This window comes from Eleutherodactylus coqui, chromosome 6, assembly GCF_035609145.1.
Source record: "Eleutherodactylus coqui strain aEleCoq1 chromosome 6, aEleCoq1.hap1, whole genome shotgun sequence".
Taxonomy (NCBI): Eukaryota; Metazoa; Chordata; class Amphibia; order Anura; family Eleutherodactylidae; genus Eleutherodactylus; species Eleutherodactylus coqui.
The window spans coordinates 111,201,114-111,227,796 of NC_089842.1; positions in this window are offsets into that span (position 1 = coordinate 111,201,114).

The following is a 26,683-nucleotide window of genomic DNA, read 5'->3' on the forward strand; positions in this document are numbered from 1 at the left end:
TTAATGCAAAATTCCATTATGATGTCATAATGCAAAATTTCATTATGATGTCAGGGCTTAGTCACACGGGCGTTTATTGCCGCGATTTGCGCATGCGCATGCGTCCGGCGACTTTTTAAAACCATTGCTTTGCAATGGTATCGGACACATGAGCGCTTTTTATGCGCTCGTCCGATAAATTAGAGAACAGAAATCGCAGATCGCACCTATCTGCGATCTGCGATTCCTGTTCTCTTCTCTATATGCGCTCAACGGGGCCGGCGGCAGCAGCGCCGACCCCATTGAGAACATATAGTAGACAAATCATTCTTCTCTGCCACAGCTGGAACAGCTGTGGCAGAGAAGAACGATGTTTGCCCATTGAATTCAATGGAGCGGCAATACAGCCGCTCCATTGAAAGCAATGGGCTGCCGGCGTGCGCGGGGTTAATTGTCGGGAAGGGGTTAAATATATAACCCCTTACCTGCAATGCATCCTTAAATGTGAAAAAATAAAAAAAAAGGATGTTCTCACCTGCTCCCGGCAGCTGGAGATCCCGGCGGTCGGCCTGCAGTGGGTGTGAAGGAAGTGTGACTCAGGCTTGCCCCTGATTGGCTCAGCCTGAGCCAATCAGAGGCTGAGCTCAGTCACACCCATTCATGAATTCATGAATGGGTGTGACTGAGACTTGCTTCTAATTGGCTCAGCGCTGAGCCAATCAGGGGCAAGCCTGAGTCACACCCCCTTCACACCCACTGCAGGCCGACCGCCGGGATCTCCAGCTGCCGGGAGCAGGTGAGTACATCCTTTTTTTTTATTTTTTCACATTTAAGGATGCATTGCAGGTAAGGGGTTATATATTTAACCCCTTCCCGACAATTAACCCCGCGCACGCCCGCAGCGCTTGCATTCAATGGAGCCGCTGTATTGCCGGCTCCATTGAATGCAATGCGCTGGACAGCTCCGGCCCGTTTCTAATGAAACGCGGCTAGGAGCAGATTTTCGGGCGATTTTTGGGCCGATTTTTCGGCGCCGGTCACGCGATTTGCGCATGCGCATCCGTCATGCGATGCACAAATCGCGTGAAAAAACGCCCGTGTGACTAAGGCCTCATAATGTAACATTCCATTATGATGTCATAATGCAACATTCCATTATGATGTCATAATGTAAAAATTCCATTATGATGTCATAATGCAAAATTCCATTATGATGTCATAATGTAAAAATTCCATTATGATGTCTTAATGCAAAATTCCATTATGATGTCATAATGTAAAAATTCTATTATGATGTCATAATGCAAAATTCCATTATGATGTCATAATGTAAAAATTCCATTATGATGTCTTAATGCAAAATTCCATTATGATGTCATAATGTAAAAATTCTATTATGATGTCATAATGCAAAATTCCATTATGATGTCATAATGCAACATTCCATTATGATGTCATAATGCAAAATTCCATAATGATGTCATAATGCAACATTCCATTATGATGTCATAATGTAAAAATTCCATTATGATGTCATAATGCAAAATTCCATTATGATGTCATAATGTAAAAATTCCATTATGATGTCTTAATGCAAAATTCCATTATGATGTCATAATGTAAAAATTCTATTATGATGTCATAATGCAAAATTCCATTATGATGTCATAATGTAAAAATTCCATTATGATGTCTTAATGCAAAATTCCATTATGATGTCATAATGTAAAAATTCTATTATGATGTCATAATGCAAAATTCCATTATGATGTCATAATGTAAAAATTCCATTATGATGTCATAATGCAACATTCCATTATGATGTCATAATGCAACATTCCATTATGATGTCATAATGCAAAATTCCATAATGATGTCATAATGCAAAATTCCATTATGATGTCATAATGTAAAAATTCCATTATGATGTCATAATGCAACATTCCGTTATGATGTCATAATGCAACATTCCGTTATGATGTCATAATGCAAAATTCCATTATGATGTCATAATGTAAAAATTCCATTATGATGTCATAATGCAAAATTCCATTATGATGTCATAATGTAAAAATTCTATTATGACGTCATAATGCAAAATTCCATTATGATGTCATAATGTAAAAAGTCAATTATTATGTCATAATGAAAAATGCCATTGAGATGTCATAATGTAAAAATTCAATTATGATGTCATAATGCAAAATTCCATTATGATGTCATAATGTAACATTCCATTATGATGGCCTAATGCAAAATTCCATTATGATGTCATAATGCAAAATTCCATTATGATGTCATAATGCAACATTCCATTATGATGTCATAATGCAAAATTCCATTATGATGTCATAATGTAAAAATTCCATTATGATGTCATAATGCAAAATTCCATTATGATGTCATAATGTAAAAATTCCATTATGATGTCATAATGCAAAATTCCATTATGATGTCATAATGTAAAATTCCATTATGATGTCATAATGCAACATTCCATTATGATGTCATAATGTAAAATTCCATTATGATGTCATAATGCAACATTCCATTATGATGTCATAATGTAAAATTCCATTATGATGTCATAATGCAAAATTCCATTATGATGTCATAATGTAAAAATTCCATTATGATGTCATAATGCAAAATTCCATTATGATGTCATAATGTAAAATTCCATTATGATGTCATAATGCAACATTCCATTATGATGTCATAATGTAAAATTCCATTATGATGTCATAATGCAAAATGCCATTATGATGTCATAATGTAAAAATTGAATTATGATGTCATAATGCAAAATTTCATTATGATGTCATAATGTAACATTCCATTATGATGTCATAATGCAACATTCCATTATGATGTCATAATGTAAAAATTCCATTATGATGTCATAATGCAAAATTCCATAATGATGTCATAATGTAAAAATTCCATTATGATGTCATAATGCAAAATGCCATTATGATGTAAATAAAGCAAAATTCCATTATGATGTCATAATGTAAAAATTCCATTATGATGTCATAATGCAAAATGCCATTATGATGTCATAATGTAAAATTCCATTATGGTGTCATAATATAACATTCCATTATGATGTCATAATTCAAAATTCCATTATGATGTCATAATGTAACATTCCATTATGATGTCATAATGCAACATTCCATTATGATGTCATAATGCAACATTCCATTATGATGTCATAATGCAACATTCCGTTATGATGTCATAATGCAAAATTCCATAATGATGTCATAATGCAACATTCCATTATGATTAGAGATGAGCGAACACCAAAATGTTCGGGTGTTCGTTATTCGTAACGAACTTCCCGTGATGCTCGAGGGTTCGTTTCGAACAACGAACCCCATTGAAGTCAATGGGCGACCAGAACATTTTTGTATTTCGCCGATGCTCGCTAAGGTTTTCATGTGTGAAAATCTGGGCAATTCAGGAAAGTGATGGGAATGACACAGTGACGGATAGGGCAGGCGAGGGGCTACATGTTGGGCTGCATCCTAAGTTCACAGGTCCCACTATTAAGCCACAATAGCGGCAAGAGTGGGCCCCCCCCCCTCCCAACAACTTTTACTTCTGAAAAGCGCTCATTAGCATGGCATACCTTTGCTAAGCACCACACTACCTCCAACAAAGCACAATCACTGCCTGCATGACACTCTACTGCCACTTCTCCTGAGTTACATGCTGCCCAACCGCACCCCCTCCCCCCCACAGCGCACACCAAACTGTCCCTGCGCAGCCTTCAGCTGCCCTCATGCCACACCACCCTCATGTCTATTTAGAAGTGCGTCTGCCACGACGAGGGACCGCAGGCACACACTGCACAGGGTTGGCACGGCTAGGTAGCGACCCTCTTTAATAGGGGCGGGGCGATAGCCCACAATGCTGTACAGAAGCAATGAGAAATAGAATCCTGTGCCACCGCCATCAGGAGCTGCACACGTGGGCATAGCAATGGGGAACCTATGTGCCACACACTATTCATTCTGTCAAGGTGTCTGCATGCCCCAGTCAGACTGGTTATATGCACCTTAACAGTAACCGCGTTGGTGGTAATGTGGTGGTGACTGCGGACCTAGTACCACGGTTGTATTTTGTTGGTTTTCGGAATGTGGCCAGGATTAAGTGGGCCGTGGCGGGGGGATGGTGGGGGGGCTCTCTTGTAGTGTCGGTAAAGGTGAAATTCTTGGACTGCCGCCAGACGAACCAATGCAAAGGCATTTGCCAACAATGTTTTCCCTGTTGGAGGAGGAGGGGGATGTTTTTGAGGCACTACGTGTCCTCTCCACGTGTCCGTTCCATGTAAGCAATAGTAGCACTCAAGACAGGCCCCAGTAACAATTCTGAAGCAGCAGTATAGCGGGAGCGCAGTCTTCGTTCCATGTAAGCAATAGTAGCACTCAAGACAGGCCCCAGTAACAATTCTGAAGCAGCAGTATAGCGGGAGCGCAGTCTTCGTTCCATGTAAGCAATAGTAGCACTCAAGACAGGCCCCAGTAACAATTCTGAAGCAGCAGTATAGCGGGAGCGCAGTCTTCGTTCCATGTAAGCAATAGTAGCACTCAAGACAGGCCCCAGTAACAATTCTGAAGCAGCAGTATAGTGGGAGCGCAGTCTTCGTTCCATTTCAGTAGCCTTAGTATAGCCAAGGCACAAGTGACATTTATGTAGCTAAACTGTAGGCCAACCCCACACACCTTTCTGTACCATGAGTGCAGGCGAAGAACATAGAAATTACTATGATTACACTGTAGGTGAGGGCCACAAAAAATTGGTGTACCAACAGTACTAATGTACCTCAGTAAAAATTGGCCATGCCCAACCAAGATGGCAGGTGAATCGCTTTGGTTAATGTGGCTTAAGTGGTAACTAGGCCTGGAGGCAGCCCAGTGTAACGAAAAATTGGTTCAAGTTAAAGTTCCAACGCTTTTAAGCTAATTGAAACTTATAAAAATTGTTCTGAAAAATTATTTGAGTGAGCCTTGTGGCCCTAAGAAAAATTGCCCGTTCAGCGTGATTACGTGAGGTTTCAGGAGGAGGAGCAGGAGGAGGAGGAGGAGGAATATTAGACACAGATTGATGAAGCACAAATGTCCCCGTTTTGGATGGTGAGAGAGAACGTAGCTTCCATCCGCGGGTGCAGCCTACGTATTGCTTACGTATCGCTGCTGTCCGCTGGTGGAGAACAGAAGTCTGGCGAAATCCAGCCTTTGTTCATCTAGATGAGTGTTAGCCTGTCGGCACTGTCGGTTGACAAGCGGCTACGCTTATCGGTGATGATTCCCCCAGCCGCACTAAACACCCTCTCCGACAAGACGCTAGCCGCAGGACAAGCAAGCACCTCAAGGGCATACAGGGCTAGTTCAGGCCACGTGTCCAGCTTCGACACCCAGTAGTTGTAGGGGGCAGAGGCGTCACCAAGGATGGTCGTGCGATCCGCTACGTACTCCCTCACCATCCTTTTACAGTGCTCCCGCCGACTCAGCCGTGACTGGGGAGCGGTGACACAGTCTTGGTGGGGAGCCATAAAGCTGGCCAGGCCCTTAAAGACTGTTGCACTGCCTGGGATGTACATGCTGCTCGATCTACGCACATCCCCTGCTACCTTGCCCTCGGTACTGCGCCTTCTGCCACTAGCGCTGTCGGCTGGGAATTTTACCATCAGCTTGTCCGCAAGGGTCCTGTGGTATAGCAACACTCTCGAACCCCTTTCCTCTTCGGGAATCAGAGTGGGCAGGTTCTCCTTATACCGTGGATCGAGCAGTGTGTACACCCAGTAATCCGTCGTGGCCAGAATGCGTGCAACGCGAGGGTCACGAGAAAGGCATCCTAACATGAAGTCAGCCATGTGTGCCAGGGTACCTGTACGCAACACATGGCTGTCTTCACTAGGAAGATCACTATCAGGATCCTCCTCCTCCTCCTCCTCCTCCTCCTCAGGCCATACACGCTGAAAGGATGACAGGCAATCAGCCGGTGTACCGTCAGCAGCGGGCCAAGCTGTCTCTTCCCCCTCCTCCTCATCCTCCTCATGCTCCTCCTCCTCCTCCTGTACGCGCTGAGAAATAGACAGGAGGGTGCCCTGACTATCCAGCGGCATACTGTCTTCCCCCGCCCCCGTTTCCGAGCGCAAAGCAGCTGCCTTTATGGTTTGCAGGGAATTTCTCAAGATGCATAGCAGAGGAATGGTGACGCTAATGATTGTAGCATCGCCGCTCACCACCTGGGTAGACTCCTCAAAATTACCAAGGACATGGCAGATGTCTGCCAACCAGGCCCACTCTTCTGAAAGGAATTGAGGAGGCTGACTCCCACTGCGCCGCCCATGTTGGAGTTGGTATTCGACTATAGCTCTACGCTGTTCATAGAGCCTGGCCAACATGTGGAGCGTAGAGTTCCACCGTGTGGGCACGTCGCACAGCAGTCGGTGCACTGGCAGCTTAAAGTGATGTTGCAGGGTGCGCAGGGTGGCAGCGTCCGTGTGGGACTTGCGGAAATGTGCGCAGAGCCGGCGCGCCTTTACGAGCAGGTCTGACAAGCGTGGGTAGCTTTTCAGAAACCGCTGAACCACCAAATTAAAGACGTGGGCCAGGCATGGCACGTGCGTGAGGCTGCCGAGCTGCAGAGCCGCCACCAGGTTACGGCCGTTGTCACACACGACCATGCCTGGTTGGAGGCTCAGCGGCGCAAGCCAGCGGTCGGTCTGCTGTGTCAGACCCTGCAGCAGTTCGTGGGCCGTGTGCCTCTTATCGCCTAAGCTGAGTAGTTTCAGCACGGCCTGCTGACGCTTGCCCACCGCTGTGCTGCCACACCGCGCGACACCGACTGCTGGCGACATGCTGCTGCTAACACATCTTGATTGTGAGACAGAGGAGGAGGAGGAGGAGGAGGGTGCTTTAGTGGAGGAAGCATACACCTCCGCAGAAACCACCACCGAGCTGGGGCCCGCAATTCTGGGGGTGGGTAGGACGTGAGCGGTCCCAGGCTCTGACTCTGTCCCAGCCTCCACTAAATTCACCCAATGTGCCGTCAGGGAGATGTAGTGGCCCTGCCCGCCTGTGCTTGTCCACGTGTCCGTAGTTAAGTGGACCGTGGCAGTAACCGCGTTGGTGAGGGCGCGCACAATGTTGCGGGAGACGTGGTCGTGCAGGGCTGGGACGGCACATCGGGAAAAGTAGTGGCGACTGGGAACTGAGTAGCGCGGGGCCGCCGCCTCCATGATACTTTTGAAGGACTCCGTTTCCACAACCCTATACGGCAGCATCTCAAGGCTGATGAATTTTGCGATGCGGACGGTTAACGTTTGAGCGTGCGGGTGCGTGGCGGCGTACTTGCGCTTGCGCTCGAACACTTGCGCAAGCGACGGCTGAACGGTGCGCTGAACTACACTGCTGGATGGGGCCGAGGACAGCGGAGATGAGGGTGTGGGTGCAGGCCATGAGGCGGTAGTGCCTGTGTCCTGAGAGGGGGGTTGCATCTCAGTGGCAGGTTGGGGCACAGGGGGAGAGGCAGGGGTGCAAACCGGAGGCGGTGAACGGCCTTTGTCCCACCTTGCGGGGTGCTTGGCCATCATATGTCTGCGCATGGTGGTGGTGGTGAGGCTGTTGGTGTTGGCTCCCCGGCTGAGCTTTGCGCGACAAAGGTTGCACACCACTGTTCGTCGGTCGTCAGGCGTCTCTGTGAAAAACTGCCAGACCTTAGAGCACCTCGGCCTCCGCAGGGTGGCATGGCGCGAGGGGGCGCTTTGGGAAACACTTGGTGGATTATTCGGTCTGGCCCTGCCTCTACCCCTGGCCACTGCACTGCCTCTTGCAACCTGCCCTGCTGATGCCCTTGACTCCCCCTCTGAAGACCTGTCCTCCTGAGTAAGCGTTGCACACCAGGTGGGGTCAGTCACCTCATCGTCCTGCTGCTCTTCCTCCGAATCCTCTGTGCGCTGCTCCCTGGGACTTACTGCCCTTACTACTACCTCACTGCAAGACAACTGTGTCTGATCGTCATCGTCCTCCTCACCCACAGAAAGTTGTTGAGACAGTTGGCGGAAGTCCCCAGCCTCTTCCCCCGGACCCCGGGAACTTTCGAATGGTTGGGCATCACTGACGATAAACTCCTCTGGTGGGAGAGGAACCGCTGCTGCCCAATCTAAGCAGGGGCCCGAGAACAGTTCCTGGGAGTGTTCCCGCTCCTGAGCAGGTGTCATTGTAGTGGAGTGAGGAGGCTGGGAGGAAGGAGGAGCAGCAGACAGAGGATTCGGATTGGCAGCAGTGGACGGCGCAGAACTGCGGGTAGACGATAGGTTGCTCGAAGCACTTTCTGCCATCCAGGACAGGACCTGCTCACACTGCTCATTTTCTAATAACCGTCTCCCGCGTGGACCCATTAATTGGGCGATGAATGTGGGGACGCCAGAAACGTGCCTCTCTCCTAATCGCGCAGCAGACAGCTGCGACACACCTGGATCAGGAGCTTGGCCTGTGCCCACACCCTCACTTGGCCCTCCGCGTCCTCGGCCACGTCCACGTCCACGTCCTCTAGGCTTACCCCTACCCCTCAGCATGCTGTATTACCAGTGATTAGATTTCCCAGGCAGGAAATAAATTGGCGCAAGACTGCAGGCCAAATATAATTTTTGCCCTTTTTGGAAAACGAAAGGCCCCACTGCCTCTAGTGAATGAATTATCTAAGTTTAATAACTGTGCTGTGTCCCTGCTTATGTGTCACAGAACGTGAGGGTAGCAGAGTTATTAACTGTGGCAGAGCAGGTATTTTTTTTCCCAATTAAGGAAAGCAAATGGCGAACCCAGCAGTAAAGCGTAGCTGGCTGCGTATGATTTAGCAATGTTTTTCACGCAGCTCACACGTCTCCACAGGCGTAAGGACGGACACAGGCTGGACAAATAGATTTCTTTTCAGTTTTTTCCCACCAACAGGCAGCACTGCGTATATTCAATGAACCTGCGAAGTTTAATAACTGCGCTGTGTCCCTGCTTATGTGTCACAGAACGTGAGGGTAGCAGAGTTATTATAACTCTTGGAGAGCAGGTATTTTTTTTCCCAATTAAGGAAAGCAAATGGCGAACCCAGCAGTAAAGCGTAGCTGGCTGCGTATGATTTAGCAATGTTTTTCACGCAGCTCACACGTCTCCACAGGCGTAAGGACGGACACAGGCTGGACAAATAGATTTCTTTTCAGTTTTTTCCCACCAACAGGCAGCACTGCGTATATTCAATGAACCTGCGAAGTTTAATAACTGCGCTGTGTCCCTGCTTATGTGTCACAGAACGTGAGGGTAGCAGAGTTATTAACTGTGGCAGAGCAGGTATTTTTTTTCCCAATTAAGGAAAGCAAATGGCGAACCCAGCAGTAAAGCGTAGCTGGCTGCGTATGATTTAGCAATGTTTTTCACGCAGCTCACACGTCTCCACAGGCGTAAGGACGGACACAGGCTGGACAAATAGATTTCTTTTCAGTTTTTTCCCACCAACAGGCAGCACTGCGTATATTCAATGAACCTGCGAAGTTTAATAACTGCGCTGTGTCCCTGCTTATGTGTCACAGAACGTGAGGGTAGCAGAGTTATTATAACTCTTGGAGAGCAGGTATTTTTTTTCCCAATTAAGGAAAGCAAATGGCGAACCCAGCAGTAAAGCGTAGCTGGCTGCGTATGATTTAGCAATGTTTTTCACGCAGCTCACACGTCTCCACCGCCCGTAAGGACGGACACAGGCTGGACAAATAGATTTCTTTTCAGTTTTTTCCCACCAACAGGCAGCACTGCGTATATTCAATGAACCTGCGAAGTTTAATAACTGCGCTGTGTCCCTGCTTATGTGTCACAGAACGTGAGGGTAGCAGAGTTATTATAACTCTTGGAGAGCAGGTATTTTTTTTCCCAATTAAGGAAAGCAAATGGCGAACCCAGCAGTAAAGCGTAGCTGGCTGCGTATGATTTAGCAATGTTTTTCACGCAGCTCACACGTCTCCACCGCCCGTAAGGACGGACACAGGCTGGACAAATAGATTTCTTTTCAGTTTTTTCCCACCAACAGGCAGCACTGCGTATATTCTATGAATAATAACTGTGTTGTGGCCCTGCCTATACAATTCTTTCCCTGCAGTATCAATGGAGGGTGGAATGCTCTGCAGAGGCGATTTTGAGAAGCCCAAAAAAAATGCAGCACAGCCAACAGCAGCCTGGACAGTACTGCACACGGATAAATATGGCCCTAGAAAGGACCGTTGAGGTTCTTGAAGGCTACACTCACTCCTAACACTCTCCCTGCCTATGCAGCACTTCTGTCCCTAATGCCAGGTGCAACGCTCTGCAGAGCCGATTTTGAGAAGAAAAAAAAATCCCACTGCTAACAGCAGCCAACACACAGCTATCAGTGGCCCTAATAAGGACCTTTGGGGGTCTTGAAGCCTACACTAACTACCAATTCTTTCCCTACAGCAGCTCCGGTACAAACAGCACTGTCCCTCATCTAACTCACACCGCATCTGAGGCGAGCCGCGGGAGGGGCCGACTTTTATATTAGGCGAACACCTGATCTCGCCAGCCACTCACAGCAGGGGGGTGGTATAGGGCTTAAACGTTGCAGGGGGAAGTTGTAATGCCTTCCCTGTCTTTCAATTGGCCAGAAAAGCGCGCTAACGTCTCAGGGAAGGAAGTGAAAGTAACCAGAACACCGCATGGTGTTCGTCACGAATAACGAACATCCCGAACACCCTAATATTCGCACGAATATCAAGCTCGGACGAACGCGTTCGCTCATCTCTAATTATGATGTCATAATGTAAAAATTCCATTATGATGTCATAATGCAAAATTCCATTATGATGTCATAATGTAAAAATTCCATTATGATGTCTTAATGCAAAATTCCATTATGATGTCATAATGTAAAAATTCTATTATGATGTCATAATGCAAAATTCCATTATGATGTCATAATGTAAAAATTCCATTATGATGTCTCAATGCAAAATTCCATTATGATGTCATAATGTAAAAATTCTATTATGATGTCATAATGCAAAATTCCATTATGATGTCATAATGTAAAAATTCCATTATGATGTCATAATGCAACATTCCATTATGATGTCATAATGCAACATTCCATTATGATGTCATAATGCAAAATTCCATAATGATGTCATAATGCAAAATTCCATTATGATGTCATAATGTAAAAATTCCATTATGATGTCATAATGCAACATTCCGTTATGATGTCATAATGCAACATTCCGTTATGATGTCATAATGCAAAATTCCATTATGATGTCATAATGTAAAAATTCCATTATGATGTCATAATGCAAAATTCCATTATGATGTCATAATGTAAAAATTCTATTATGACGTCATAATGCAAAATTCCATTATGATGTCATAATGTAAAAAGTCAATTATGATGTCATAATGAAAAATGCCATTGAGATGTCATAATGTAAAAATTCAATTATGATGTCATAATGCAAAATTCCATTATGATGTCATAATGTAACATTCCATTATGATGGCCTAATGCAAAATTCCATTATGATGTCATAATGCAAAATTCCATTATGATGTCATAATGCAACATTCCATTATGATGTCATAATGCAAAATTCCATTATGATGTCATAATGTAAAAATTCCATTATGATGTCATAATGCAAAATTCCATTATGATGTCATAATGTAAAAATTCCATTATGATGTCATAATGTAAAAATTCCATTATGATGTCATAATGCAAAATTCCATTATGATGTCATAATGTAAAATTCCATTATGATGTCATAATGCAACATTCCATTATGATGTCATAATGTAAAATTCCATTTTGATGTCCTAATGCAACATTCCATTATGATGTCATAATGTAAAATTCCATTATGATGTCATAATGCAACATTCCATTATGATGTCATAATGTAAAATTCCCTTATGATGTCATAATGCAACATTCCATTATGATGTTATAATGTAAAAATTCCATTATGATGTCATAATGCAACATTCCATTATGATGTCATAATGTAAAAATTTCATTATGATGTCATAATGCTAAATTCCATTATGATGTCATAATGTAAAAGTTATATTATGATGTCATAATGCAAAATGCCATTATGATGTCATAATGTAAAAATTCCATTATGATGTCATAATGCAAAATGCCATTATGATGTCATAATGTAAAAATTGAATTATGATGTCATAATGCAAAATTCCATAATGATGTCATAATGCAAAATTCCATTATGATGTCATAATGTAAAAATTCCATTATGATGTCATAATGCAAAATGCCATTATGATGTAAATAATGCAAAATTCCATTATGATGTCATAATGTAAAAATTCCATTATGATGTCATAATGCAAAATGCCATTATGATGTCATAATGTAAAATTCCATTATGGTGTCATAATGTAACATTCCATTATGATGTCATAATTCAAAATTCCATTATGATGTCATAATGTAACATTCCAATATGATGTCATAATGCAACATTCCATTATGATGTCATAATGCAACATTCCATTATGATGTCATAATGCAACATTCCATTATGATGTCATAATGTAAAAATTTCATTATGATGTCATAATGCAAAATTCCATTATGATGTCATAATGTAAAAATTCTATTATGATGTCATAATGCAAAATGCCATTATGATGTCATAATGTAAAAATTCCATTATGATGTCATAATGCAAAATTCCATTATGATGTCATAATGTAAAAATTTCATTATGATGTCATAATGCAAAATTCCATTATGATGTCATAATGTAAAAATTCTATTATGATGTCATAATGCAAAATGCCATTATGATGTCATAATGTAAAAATTCCATTATGATGTCATAATGCAACATTCCATTATGATGTCATAATGCAACATTCCATTACGATGTCATAATGTAAAATTCCATTATGATGTCATAATGCAACATTCCATTATGATGTCATAATGTAAAAATTCCATTATGATGTCATAATGCAACATTCCATTATGATGTCATAATGTAAAAATTTCATTATGATGTCATAATGCAAAATTCCATTATGATGTCATAATGTAAAAGTTCTATTATGATGTCATAATGCAAAATGCCATTATGATGTCATAATGTAAAAATTCTATTATGATGTCATAATGCAAAATGCCATTATGATGTCATAATGTAAAAATTGAATTATGATGTCATAATGCAAAATTTCATTATGATGTCATAATGTAACATTCCATTATGATGTCATAATGCAACATTCCATTATGATGTCATAATGTAAAAATTCCATTATGATGTCATAATGCAAAATTCCATTATGATGTCATAATGTAAAAATTCCATTATGATGTCATAATGCAAAATTCCATTATGATGTCATAATGTAAAAATTCCATTATGATGTCTTAATGCAAAATTCCATTATGATGTCATAATGCAAAATTTCATTATGATGTCATAATGTAACATTCCATTATGATGTCATAATGCAACATTCCATTATGATGTCATAATGTAAAAATTCCATTATGATGTCATAATGCAAAATTTCATTATGATGTCATAATGTAAAAATTCCATTATGATGTCTTAATGCAAAATTCCATTATGATGTCATAATGTAAAAATTCTATTATGATGTCATAATGCAAAATTCCATTATGATGTCATAATGTAAAAATTCCATTATGATGTCTTAATGCAAAATTCCATTATGATGTCATAATGTAAAAATTCTATTACAATGTCATAATGCAAAATTCCATTATGATGTCATAATGCAACATTCCATTATGATGTCATAATGCAAAATTCCATAATGATGTCATAATGCAACATTCCATTATGATGTCATAATGTAAAAATTCCATTATGATGTCATAATGCAAAATTCCATTATGATGTCATAATGTAAAAATTCCATTATGATGTCTTAATGCAAAATTCCATTATGATGTCATAATGTAAAAATTCTATTATGATGTCATAATGCAAAATTCCATTATGATGTCATAATGTAAAAATTCCATTATGATGTCTTAATGCAAAATTCCATTATGATGTCATAATGTAAAAATTCTATTATGATGTCATAATGCAAAATTCCATTATGATGTCATAATGTAAAAATTCCATTATGATGTCATAATGCAACATTCCATTATGATGTCATAATGCAACATTCCATTATGATGTCATAATGCAAAATTCCATAATGATGTCATAATGCAAAATTCCATTATGATGTCATAATGTAAAAATTCCATTATGATGTCATAATGCAACATTCCGTTATGATGTCATAATGCAACATTCCGTTATGATGTCATAATGCAAAATTCCATTATGATGTCATAATGTAAAAATTCCATTATGATGTCATAATGCAAAATTCCATTATGATGTCATAATGTAAAAATTCTATTATGACGTCATAATGCAAAATTCCATTATGATGTCATAATGTAAAAAGTCAATTATTATGTCATAATGAAAAATGCCATTGAGATGTCATAATGTAAAAATTCAATTATGATGTCATAATGCAAAATTCCATTATGATGTCATAATGTAACATTCCATTATGATGGCCTAATGCAAAATTCCATTATGATGTCATAATGCAAAATTCCATTATGATGTCATAATGCAACATTCCATTATGATGTCATAATGCAAAATTCCATTATGATGTCATAATGTAAAAATTCCATTATGATGTCATAATGCAAAATTCCATTATGATGTCATAATGTAAAAATTCCATTATGATGTCATAATGCAAAATTCCATTATGATGTCATAATGTAAAATTCCATTATGATGTCATAATGCAACATTCCATTATGATGTCATAATGTAAAATTCCATTATGATGTCATAATGCAACATTCCATTATGATGTCATAATGTAAAATTCCATTATGATGTCATAATGCAAAATTCCATTATGATGTCATAATGTAAAAATTCCATTATGATGTCATAATGCAAAATTCCATTATGATGTCATAATGTAAAATTCCATTATGATGTCATAATGCAACATTCCATTATGATGTCATAATGTAAAATTCCATTATGATGTCATAATGCAAAATGCCATTATGATGTCATAATGTAAAAATTGAATTATGATGTCATAATGCAAAATTTCATTATGATGTCATAATGTAACATTCCATTATGATGTCATAATGCAACATTCCATTATGATGTCATAATGTAAAAATTCCATTATGATGTCATAATGCAAAATTCCATAATGATGTCATAATGTAAAAATTCCATTATGATGTCATAATGCAAAATGCCATTATGATGTAAATAAAGCAAAATTCCATTATGATGTCATAATGTAAAAATTCCATTATGATGTCATAATGCAAAATGCCATTATGATGTCATAATGTAAAATTCCATTATGGTGTCATAATATAACATTCCATTATGATGTCATAATTCAAAATTCCATTATGATGTCATAATGTAACATTCCATTATGATGTCATAATGCAACATTCCATTATGATGTCATAATGCAACATTCCATTATGATGTCATAATGCAACATTCCGTTATGATGTCATAATGCAAAATTCCATAATGATGTCATAATGCAACATTCCATTATGATGTCATAATGTAAAAATTCCATTATGATGTCATAATGCAAAATTCCATTATGATGTCATAATGTAAAAATTCCATTATGATGTCTTAATGCAAAATTCCATTATGATGTCATAATGTAAAAATTCTATTATGATGTCATAATGCAAAATTCCATTATGATGTCATAATGTAAAAATTCCATTATGATGTCTCAATGCAAAATTCCATTATGATGTCATAATGTAAAAATTCTATTATGATGTCATAATGCAAAATTCCATTATGATGTCATAATGTAAAAATTCCATTATGATGTCATAATGCAACATTCCATTATGATGTCATAATGCAACATTCCATTATGATGTCATAATGCAAAATTCCATAATGATGTCATAATGCAAAATTCCATTATGATGTCATAATGTAAAAATTCCATTATGATGTCATAATGCAACATTCCGTTATGATGTCATAATGTAAAAATTCCATTATGATGTCATAATGCAACATTCCATTATGATGTCATAATGTAAAAATTTCATTATGATGTCATAATGCAAAATTCCATTATGATGTCATAATGTAAAAGTTCTATTATGATGTCATAATGCAAAATGCCATTATGATGTCATAATGTAAAAATTCTATTATGATGTCATAATGCAAAATGCCATTATGATGTCATAATGTAAAAATTGAATTATGATGTCATAATGCAAAATTTCATTATGATGTCATAATGTAACATTCCATTATGATGTCATAATGCAACATTCCATTATGATGTCATAATGTAAAAATTCCATTATGATGTCATAATGCAAAATTCCATTATGATGTCATAATGTAAAAATTCCATTATGATGTCATAATGCAAAATTCCATTATGATGTCATAATGTAAAAATTCCATTATGATGTCTTAATGCAAAATTCCATTATGATGTCATAATGCAAAATTTCATTATGATGTCATAATGTAACATTCCATTATGATGTCATAATGCAACATTCCATTATGATGTCATAATGTAAAAATTCCATTATGATGTCATAATGCAAAATTTCATTATGATGTCATAATGTAAAAATTCCATTATGATGTCTTAATGCAAAATTCCATTATGATGTCATAATGTAAAAATTCTATTATGATGTCATAATGCAAAATTCCATTATGATGTCATAATGTAAAAATTCCATTATGATGTCTTAATGCAAAATTCCATTATGATGTCATAATGTAAAAATTCTATTACAATGTCATAATGCAAAATTCCATTATGATGTCATAATGCAACATTCCATTATGATGTCATAATGCAAAATTCCATAATGATGTCATAATGCAACATTCCATTATGATGTCATAATGTAAAAATTCCATTATGATGTCATAATGCAAAATTCCATTATGATGTCATAATGTAAAAATTCCATTATGATGTCTTAATGCAAAATTCCATTATGATGTCATAATGTAAAAATTCTATTATGATGTCATAATGCAAAATTCCATTATGATGTCATAATGTAAAAATTCCATTATGATGTCTTAATGCAAAATTCCATTATGATGTCATAATGTAAAAATTCTATTATGATGTCATAATGCAAAATTCCATTATGATGTCATAATGTAAAAATTCCATTATGATGTCATAATGCAACATTCCATTATGATGTCATAATGCAACATTCCATTATGATGTCATAATGCAAAATTCCATAATGATGTCATAATGCAAAATTCCATTATGATGTCATAATGTAAAAATTCCATTATGATGTCATAATGCAACATTCCGTTATGATGTCATAATGCAACATTCCGTTATGATGTCATAATGCAAAATTCCATTATGATGTCATAATGTAAAAATTCCATTATGATGTCATAATGCAAAATTCCATTATGATGTCATAATGTAAAAATTCTATTATGACGTCATAATGCAAAATTCCATTATGATGTCATAATGTAAAAAGTCAATTATTATGTCATAATGAAAAATGCCATTGAGATGTCATAATGTAAAAATTCAATTATGATGTCATAATGCAAAATTCCATTATGATGTCATAATGTAACATTCCATTATGATGGCCTAATGCAAAATTCCATTATGATGTCATAATGCAAAATTCCATTATGATGTCATAATGCAACATTCCATTATGATGTCATAATGCAAAATTCCATTATGATGTCATAATGTAAAAATTCCATTATGATGTCATAATGCAAAATTCCATTATGATGTCATAATGTAAAAATTCCATTATGATGTCATAATGCAAAATTCCATTATGATGTCATAATGTAAAATTCCATTATGATGTCATAATGCAACATTCCATTATGATGTCATAATGTAAAATTCCATTATGATGTCATAATGCAACATTCCATTATGATGTCATAATGTAAAATTCCATTATGATGTCATAATGCAAAATTCCATTATGATGTCATAATGTAAAAATTCCATTATGATGTCATAATGCAAAATTCCATTATGATGTCATAATGTAAAATTCCATTATGATGTCATAATGCAACATTCCATTATGATGTCATAATGTAAAATTCCATTATGATGTCATAATGCAAAATGCCATTATGATGTCATAATGTAAAAATTGAATTATGATGTCATAATGCAAAATTTCATTATGATGTCATAATGTAACATTCCATTATGATGTCATAATGCAACATTCCATTATGATGTCATAATGTAAAAATTCCATTATGATGTCATAATGCAAAATTCCATAATGATGTCATAATGTAAAAATTCCATTATGATGTCATAATGCAAAATGCCATTATGATGTAAATAAAGCAAAATTCCATTATGATGTCATAATGTAAAAATTCCATTATGATGTCATAATGCAAAATGCCATTATGATGTCATAATGTAAAATTCCATTATGGTGTCATAATATAACATTCCATTATGATGTCATAATTCAAAATTCCATTATGATGTCATAATGTAACATTCCATTATGATGTCATAATGCAACATTCCATTATGATGTCATAATGCAACATTCCATTATGATGTCATAATGCAACATTCCGTTATGATGTCATAATGCAAAATTCCATAATGATGTCATAATGCAACATTCCATTATGATGTCATAATGTAAAAATTCCATTATGATGTCATAATGCAAAATTCCATTATGATGTCATAATGTAAAAATTCCATTATGATGTCTTAATGCAAAATTCCATTATGATGTCATAATGTAAAAATTCTATTATGATGTCATAATGCAAAATTCCATTATGATGTCATAATGTAAAAATTCCATTATGATGTCTCAATGCAAAATTCCATTATGATGTCATAATGTAAAAATTCTATTATGATGTCATAATGCAAAATTCCATTATGATGTCATAATGTAAAAATTCCATTATGATGTCATAATGCAACATTCCATTATGATGTCATAATGCAACATTCCATTATGATGTCATAATGCAAAATTCCATAATGATGTCATAATGCAAAATTCCATTATGATGTCATAATGTAAAAATTCCATTATGATGTCATAATGCAACATTCCGTTATGATGTCATAATGCAACATTCCGTTATGATGTCATAATGCAAAATTCCATTATGATGTCATAATGTAAAAATTCCATTATGATGTCATAATGCAAAATTCCATTATGATGTCATAATGTAAAAATTCTATTATGACGTCATAATGCAAAATTCCATTATGATGTCATAATGTAAAAAGTCAATTATGATGTCATAATGAAAAATGCCATTGAGATGTCATAATGTAAAAATTCAATTATGATGTCATAATGCAAAATTCCATTATGATGTCATAATGTAACATTCCATTATGATGGCCTAATGCAAAATTCCATTATGATGTCATAATGCAAAATTCCATTATGATGTCATAATGCAACATTCCATTATGATGTCATAATGCAAAATTCCATTATGATGTCATAATGTAAAAATTCCATTATGATGTCATAATGCAAAATTCCATTATGATGTCATAATGTAAAAATTCCATTATGATGTCATAATGTAAAAATTCCATTATGATGTCATAATGCAAAATTCCATTATGATGTCATAATGTAAAATTCCATTATGATGTCATAATGCAACATTCCATTATGATGTCATAATGTAAAATTCCATTTTGATGTCCTAATGCAACATTCCATTATGATGTCATAATGTAAAATTCCATTATGATGTCATAATGCAACATTCCATTATGATGTCATAATGTAAAATTCCCTTATGATGTCATAATGCAACATTCCATTATGATGTTATAATGTAAAAATTCCATTATGATGTCATAATGCAACATTCCATTATGATGTCATAATGTAAAAATTTCATTATGATGTCATAATGCTAAATTCCATTATGATGTCATAATGTAAAAGTTATATTATGATGTCATAATGCAAAATGCCATTATGATGTCATAATGTAAAAATTCCATTATGATGTCATAATGCAAAATGCCATTATGATGTCATAATGTAAAAATTGAATTATGATGTCATAATGCAAAATTCCATAATGATGTCATAATGCAAAATTCCATTATGATGTCATAATGTAAAAATTCCATTATGATGTCATAATGCAAAATGCCATTATGATGTAAATAATGCAAAATTCCATTATGATGTCATAATGTAAAAATTCCATTATGATGTCATAATGCAAAATGCCATTATGATGTCATAATGTAAAATTCCATTATGGTGTCATAATGTAACATTCCATTATGATGTCATAATTCAAAATTCCATTATGATGTCATAATGTAACATTCCAATATGATGTCATAATGCAACATTCCATTATGATGTCATAATGCAACATTCCATTATGATGTCATAATGCAACATTCCATTATGATGTCATAATGTAAAAATTTCATTATGATGTCATAATGCAAAATTCCATTATGATGTCATAATGTAAAAATTCTATTATGATGTCATAATGCAAAATGCCATTATGATGTCATAATGTAAAAATTCCATTATGATGTCATAATGCAAAATTCCATTATGATGTCATAATGTAGAAATTTCATTATGATGTCATAATGCAAAATTCCATTATGATGTCATAATGTAAAAATTCTATTATGATGTCATAATGCAAAATGCCATTATGATGTCATAATGTAAAAATTCCATTATGATGTCATAATGCAACATTCCATTATGATGTCATAATGTAAAAATTCCATTATGATGTCATAATGCAAAATTCCATTATGATGTCATAATGTAAAAATTCCATTATGATGTCATAATGCAAAATTCCATTATGCTGTCATAATGCAAAATTCCATTATGATGTCATAATGCAAAATTCCATTATGATGTCATAATGCAACATTCCATTACGATGTCATAATGTAAAATTCCATTATGATGTCATAATGCAACATTCCATTATGATCTCATAATGTAAAAATTCCATTATGATGTCATAATGCAACATTCCATTATGATGTCATAATGTAAAAATTTCATTATGATGTCATAATGCAAAATTCCATTATGATGTCATAATGCAAAATTCCATTATGATGTCATAATGCAACATTCCATTATGATGTCATAATGTAAAAATTTCATTATGATGTCATAATGCAACATTCCATTATGATGTCATAATGTAAAAGTTCTATTATGATGTCATAATGCAAAATGCCATTATGATGTCATAATGTAAAAATTCTATTATGATGTCATAATGCAAAATGCCATTATGATGTCATAATGTAAAAATTGAATTATGATGTCATAATGCAAAATTTCATTATGATGTCATAATGTAACATTCCATTATGATGTCATAATGCAACATTCCATTATGATGTCATACTGTAAGAATTCCATTATGATGTCATAATGCAAAATTCCATTATGATGTCATAATGCAACATTCCATTACGATGTCATAATGTAAAAATTCCATTATGATGTCATAATGCAACATTCCATTATGATGTCATAATGTAAAAATTCCATTATGATGTCATAATGCAACATTCCATTATGATGTCATAATGTAAAAATTCTATTATGATGTCATAATGCAAAATGCCATTATGATGTCATAATGTAAAAATTGAATTATGATGTCATAATGCAAAATTTCATTATGATGTCATAATGTAACATTCCATTATGATGTCATAATGCAACATTCCATTATGATGTCATAATGTAAGAATTCCATTATGATGTCATAATGCAAAATTCCATTATGATGTCATAATGTAAAAATTCCATTATGATGTCATAATGCAAAATTCCATTATGATGTCATAATGTAAAAATTCCATTATGATGTCTTAATGCAACATTCCATTATGATGTCATAATGTAAAAATTCCATTATGATGTCATAATTCAAAATTCCATTATGATGTCATAATGTAACATTCCAATATGATGTCATAATGCAACATTCCATTATGATGTCATAATGCAACATTCCATTATGATGTCATAATGCAAAATTCCATTATGGTGTCATAATGCAAAATTCCATTATGATGTCATAATGCAACATTCCATTATGATGTCATAATGTAAAAATTTCATTATGATGTCATAATGCAAAATTCCATTATGATGTCATAATGTAAAAATTCTATTATGATGTCATAATGCAAAATGCCATTATGATGTCATAATGTAAAAATTCCATTATGATGTCATAATGCAAAATGCCATTATGATGTAAATAATGCAAAATTCCATTATGATGTCATAATGTAAAAATTCCATTATGATGTCATAATGCAAAATGCCATTATGATGTCATAATGTAAAATTAAATTATGGTGTCATAATGTAACATTCCATTATGATGTCATAATTCAAAATTCCATTATGATGTCATAATGTAACATTCCAATATGATGTCATAATGCAACATTCCATTATGATGTCATAATGCAACATTCCATTATGATGTCACAATGCAAAATTCCATTATGATGTCATAATGCAAAATTCCATTATGATGTCATAATGCAACATTCCATTATGATGTCATAATGTAAAAATTTCATTATGATGTCATAATGCAAAATTCCATTATGATGTCATAATGAAACATTCCATTCTGATGTCATAATGCAAAATTCCATTATGATGTCATAATGCAAAATTCCATTATGATGTCATAATGCAACATTCCATTATGATGTCATAATGTAAAATTCCATTATGATGTCATAATGCAAAATTCCATTATGATGTCGTAATGTAAAATTTCCATTATGATGTCATAATGCAACATTCCATTATGATGTCATAATGTAAAATTCCATTATGATGTCATAATGCAACATTCCATTATGATGTCATAATGTAAAATTCCATTATGATGTCATAATGCAACATTCCATTATGATGTCATAATGTAAAATTCCATTATGATGTCATAATGCAACATTCCATTATGATGTCATAATGCAACATTCCATTATGATGTCATAATGTAAAATTCCATTATGATGTCATAATGCAAAATTCCATTATGATGTCATAATGTAACATTCCATTATGATGTCATAATGCAACATTCCATTATGATGTCATAATGTAAAAATTCCATTATGATGTCATAATGCAAAATTCCATTATGATGTCATAATGTAAAAATTCAATTATGATGTCATAATGCAAAATTCCATTATGCTGTCATAATGCAAAATTCCATTATGATGTCATAATGCAAAATTCCATTATGATGTCATAATGCAACATTCCATTACGATGTCATAATGTAAAATTCCATTATGATGTCATAATGCAACATTCCATTATGATGTCATAATGTAAAAATTCCATTATGATGTCATAATGCAACATTCCATTATGATGTCATAATGTAAAAATTTCATTATGATGTCATAATGCAAAATTCCATTATGATGTCATAATGTAAAAGTTCTATTATGATGTCATAATGCAAAATGCCATTATGATGTCATAATGTAAAAATTCTATTATGATGTCATAATGCAAAATGCCATTATGATGTCATAATGTAAAAATTGAATTATGATGTGATAATGCAAAATTTCATTATGATGTCATAATGTAACATTCCATTATGATGTCATAATGCAACATTCCATTATGATGTCATAATGCAACATTCCATTATGATGTCATAATTCAAAATTCCATTATGATGTCATAATGTAACATTCCAATATGATGTCATAATGCAACATTCCATTATGATGTCATAATGCAACATTCCATTATGATGTCATAATGCAAAATTCCATTATGATGTCATAATGCAAAATTCCATTATGATGTCATAATGCAACATTCCATTATGATGTCATAATGTAAAAATTTCATTATGATGTCATAATGCAAAATTCCATTATGATGTCATAATGTAAAAATTCTATTATGATGTCATAATGCAAAATGCCATTATGATGTCATAATGTAAAAATTCCATTATGATGTCATAATGCAAAATGCCATTATGATGTAAATAATGCAAAATTCCATTATGATGTCATAATGTAAAAATTCCATTATGATGTCATAATGCAAAATGCCATTATGATGTCATAATGTAAAATTCCATTATGGTGTCATAATGTAACATTCCATTATGATGTCATAATTCAAAATTCCATTATGATGTCATAATGTAACATTCCAATATGATGTCATAATGCAACATTCCATTATGATGTCATAATGCAACATTCCATTATGATGTCATAATGCAACATTCCATTATGATGTCATAATGCAAAATTCCATTATGATGTCATAATGCAACATTCCATTATGATGTCATAATGTAAAAATTTCATTATGATGTCATAATGCAAAATTCCATTATGATGTCATAATGTAAAAATTCTATTATGATGTCATAATGCAAAATGCCATTATGATGTCATAATGTAAAAATTCCATTATGATGTCATAATGCAACATTCCATTATGATGTCATAATGTAAAAATTCCATTATGATGTCATAATGCAAAATTCCATTATGATGTCATAATGTAAAAATTCCATTATGATGTCATAATGCAAAATTCCATTATGCTGTCATAATGCAAAATTCCATAATGATGTCATAATGCAAAATTCCATTATGATGTCATAATGCAACATTCCATTACGATGTCATAATGTAAAATTCCATTATGATGTCATAATGCAACATTCCATTATGATGTCATAATGTAACATTCCATTATGATGTCATAATGCAACATTCCATTATGATGTCATAATGTAAAAATTCCATTATGATGTCATAATGCAAAATTCCATTATGATGTCATAATGTAAAAATTCCATTATGATGTCATAATGCAAAATTCCATTATGATGTCATAATGTAAAAATTCCATTATGATGTCTTAATGCAAAATTCCATTATGATGTCATAATGTAAAAATTCAATTATGATGTCATATTGCAAAATGCCATAATGATGTCATAATGTAAAAATTGAATTATGATGTCATAATGCAAAATTCCATTATGATGTCATAATGTAACATTCCATTATGATGTCATAATGTAAAAATTCCATTATGATGTCATAATGCAAAATTCCATTATGATGTCATAATGTAAAAATTCCATTATGATGTCTTAATGCAAAATGCCATTATGATGTCATAATGTAAAAATTGAATTATGATGTCATAATGCAAAATGCCATTATGATGTCATAATGTAAAAATTGAATTATGATGTCATAATGCAAAATTCCATTATGATGTCATAATGTAACATTCCATTATGATGTCATAATGCAAAATTCCATTATGATGTCATAATGTAACATTCCATTATGATGTCATAATGCAAAATTCCATTATGATGTCATAATGTAAAAATTTTATTATGATATCATAATGCAAAATTCCATTATGATGTCATAATGTAAAATTCCATTATGATGTCATAATGCAAAATTCCATTATGATGTCATAATGTAAAAATTCCATTATGATGGCATAATGCAAAATGCCATTATGATGTCATAATGCAAAATTCCATTATGATGTCATAATGTAAAAATTCCATTATGATGTCATAATGCAAAATGCCATTATGATGTCATAATGTAAAATTCCATTATGATGTCATAATGTAACATTCCATTATGATGTCATAATGCAACATTCCATTATGATGTCATAATGTAAAAATTCCATTATGATGTCATAATGTAAAAATTTTATTATGATATCATAATGCAAAATTCCATTATGATGTCATAATGTAAAATTCCATTATGATGTCATAATGCAAAATTCCATTATGATGTCATAATGTAAAATTCCATTATGATGTCATAATGCAAAATTCCATTATGATGTCATAATGTGACATTCCATTATGATGTCATAATGTAACATTCCATTATGATGTCATAATGCAAAATTCCATTATGATGTAATAATGTAAAATTCCATTATGATGTCATAATGCAAAATTCCATTATGATGTCATAATGTGACATTCCATTATGATGTCATAATGTAACATTCCATTATGATGTCATAATGCAAAATTCCATTATGATGTCATAATGTAAAATTCCATTATGATGTCATAATGTAAAAATTCCATTATGATGTCATAATGCAAAATTCCATTATGATGTCATAATGCAACATTCCATTATGATGGCATAATGTAAAATTCCATTATGATGTAATAATGCAACATTCCATTATGATGTCATAATGCAACATTCCATTATGATGGCATAATGTAAAATTCCATTATGATGTAATAATGCAACATTCCATTATGATGTCATAATGTAAAATTCCATTATGATGTCATAATGCAAAATTCCATTATGATGTCATAATGTAAAATTCCATTATGATGTCATAATGCAAAATTCCATTATGATGTCATAATGTAACATTCCATTATGATGTCATAATGCAAAATTCC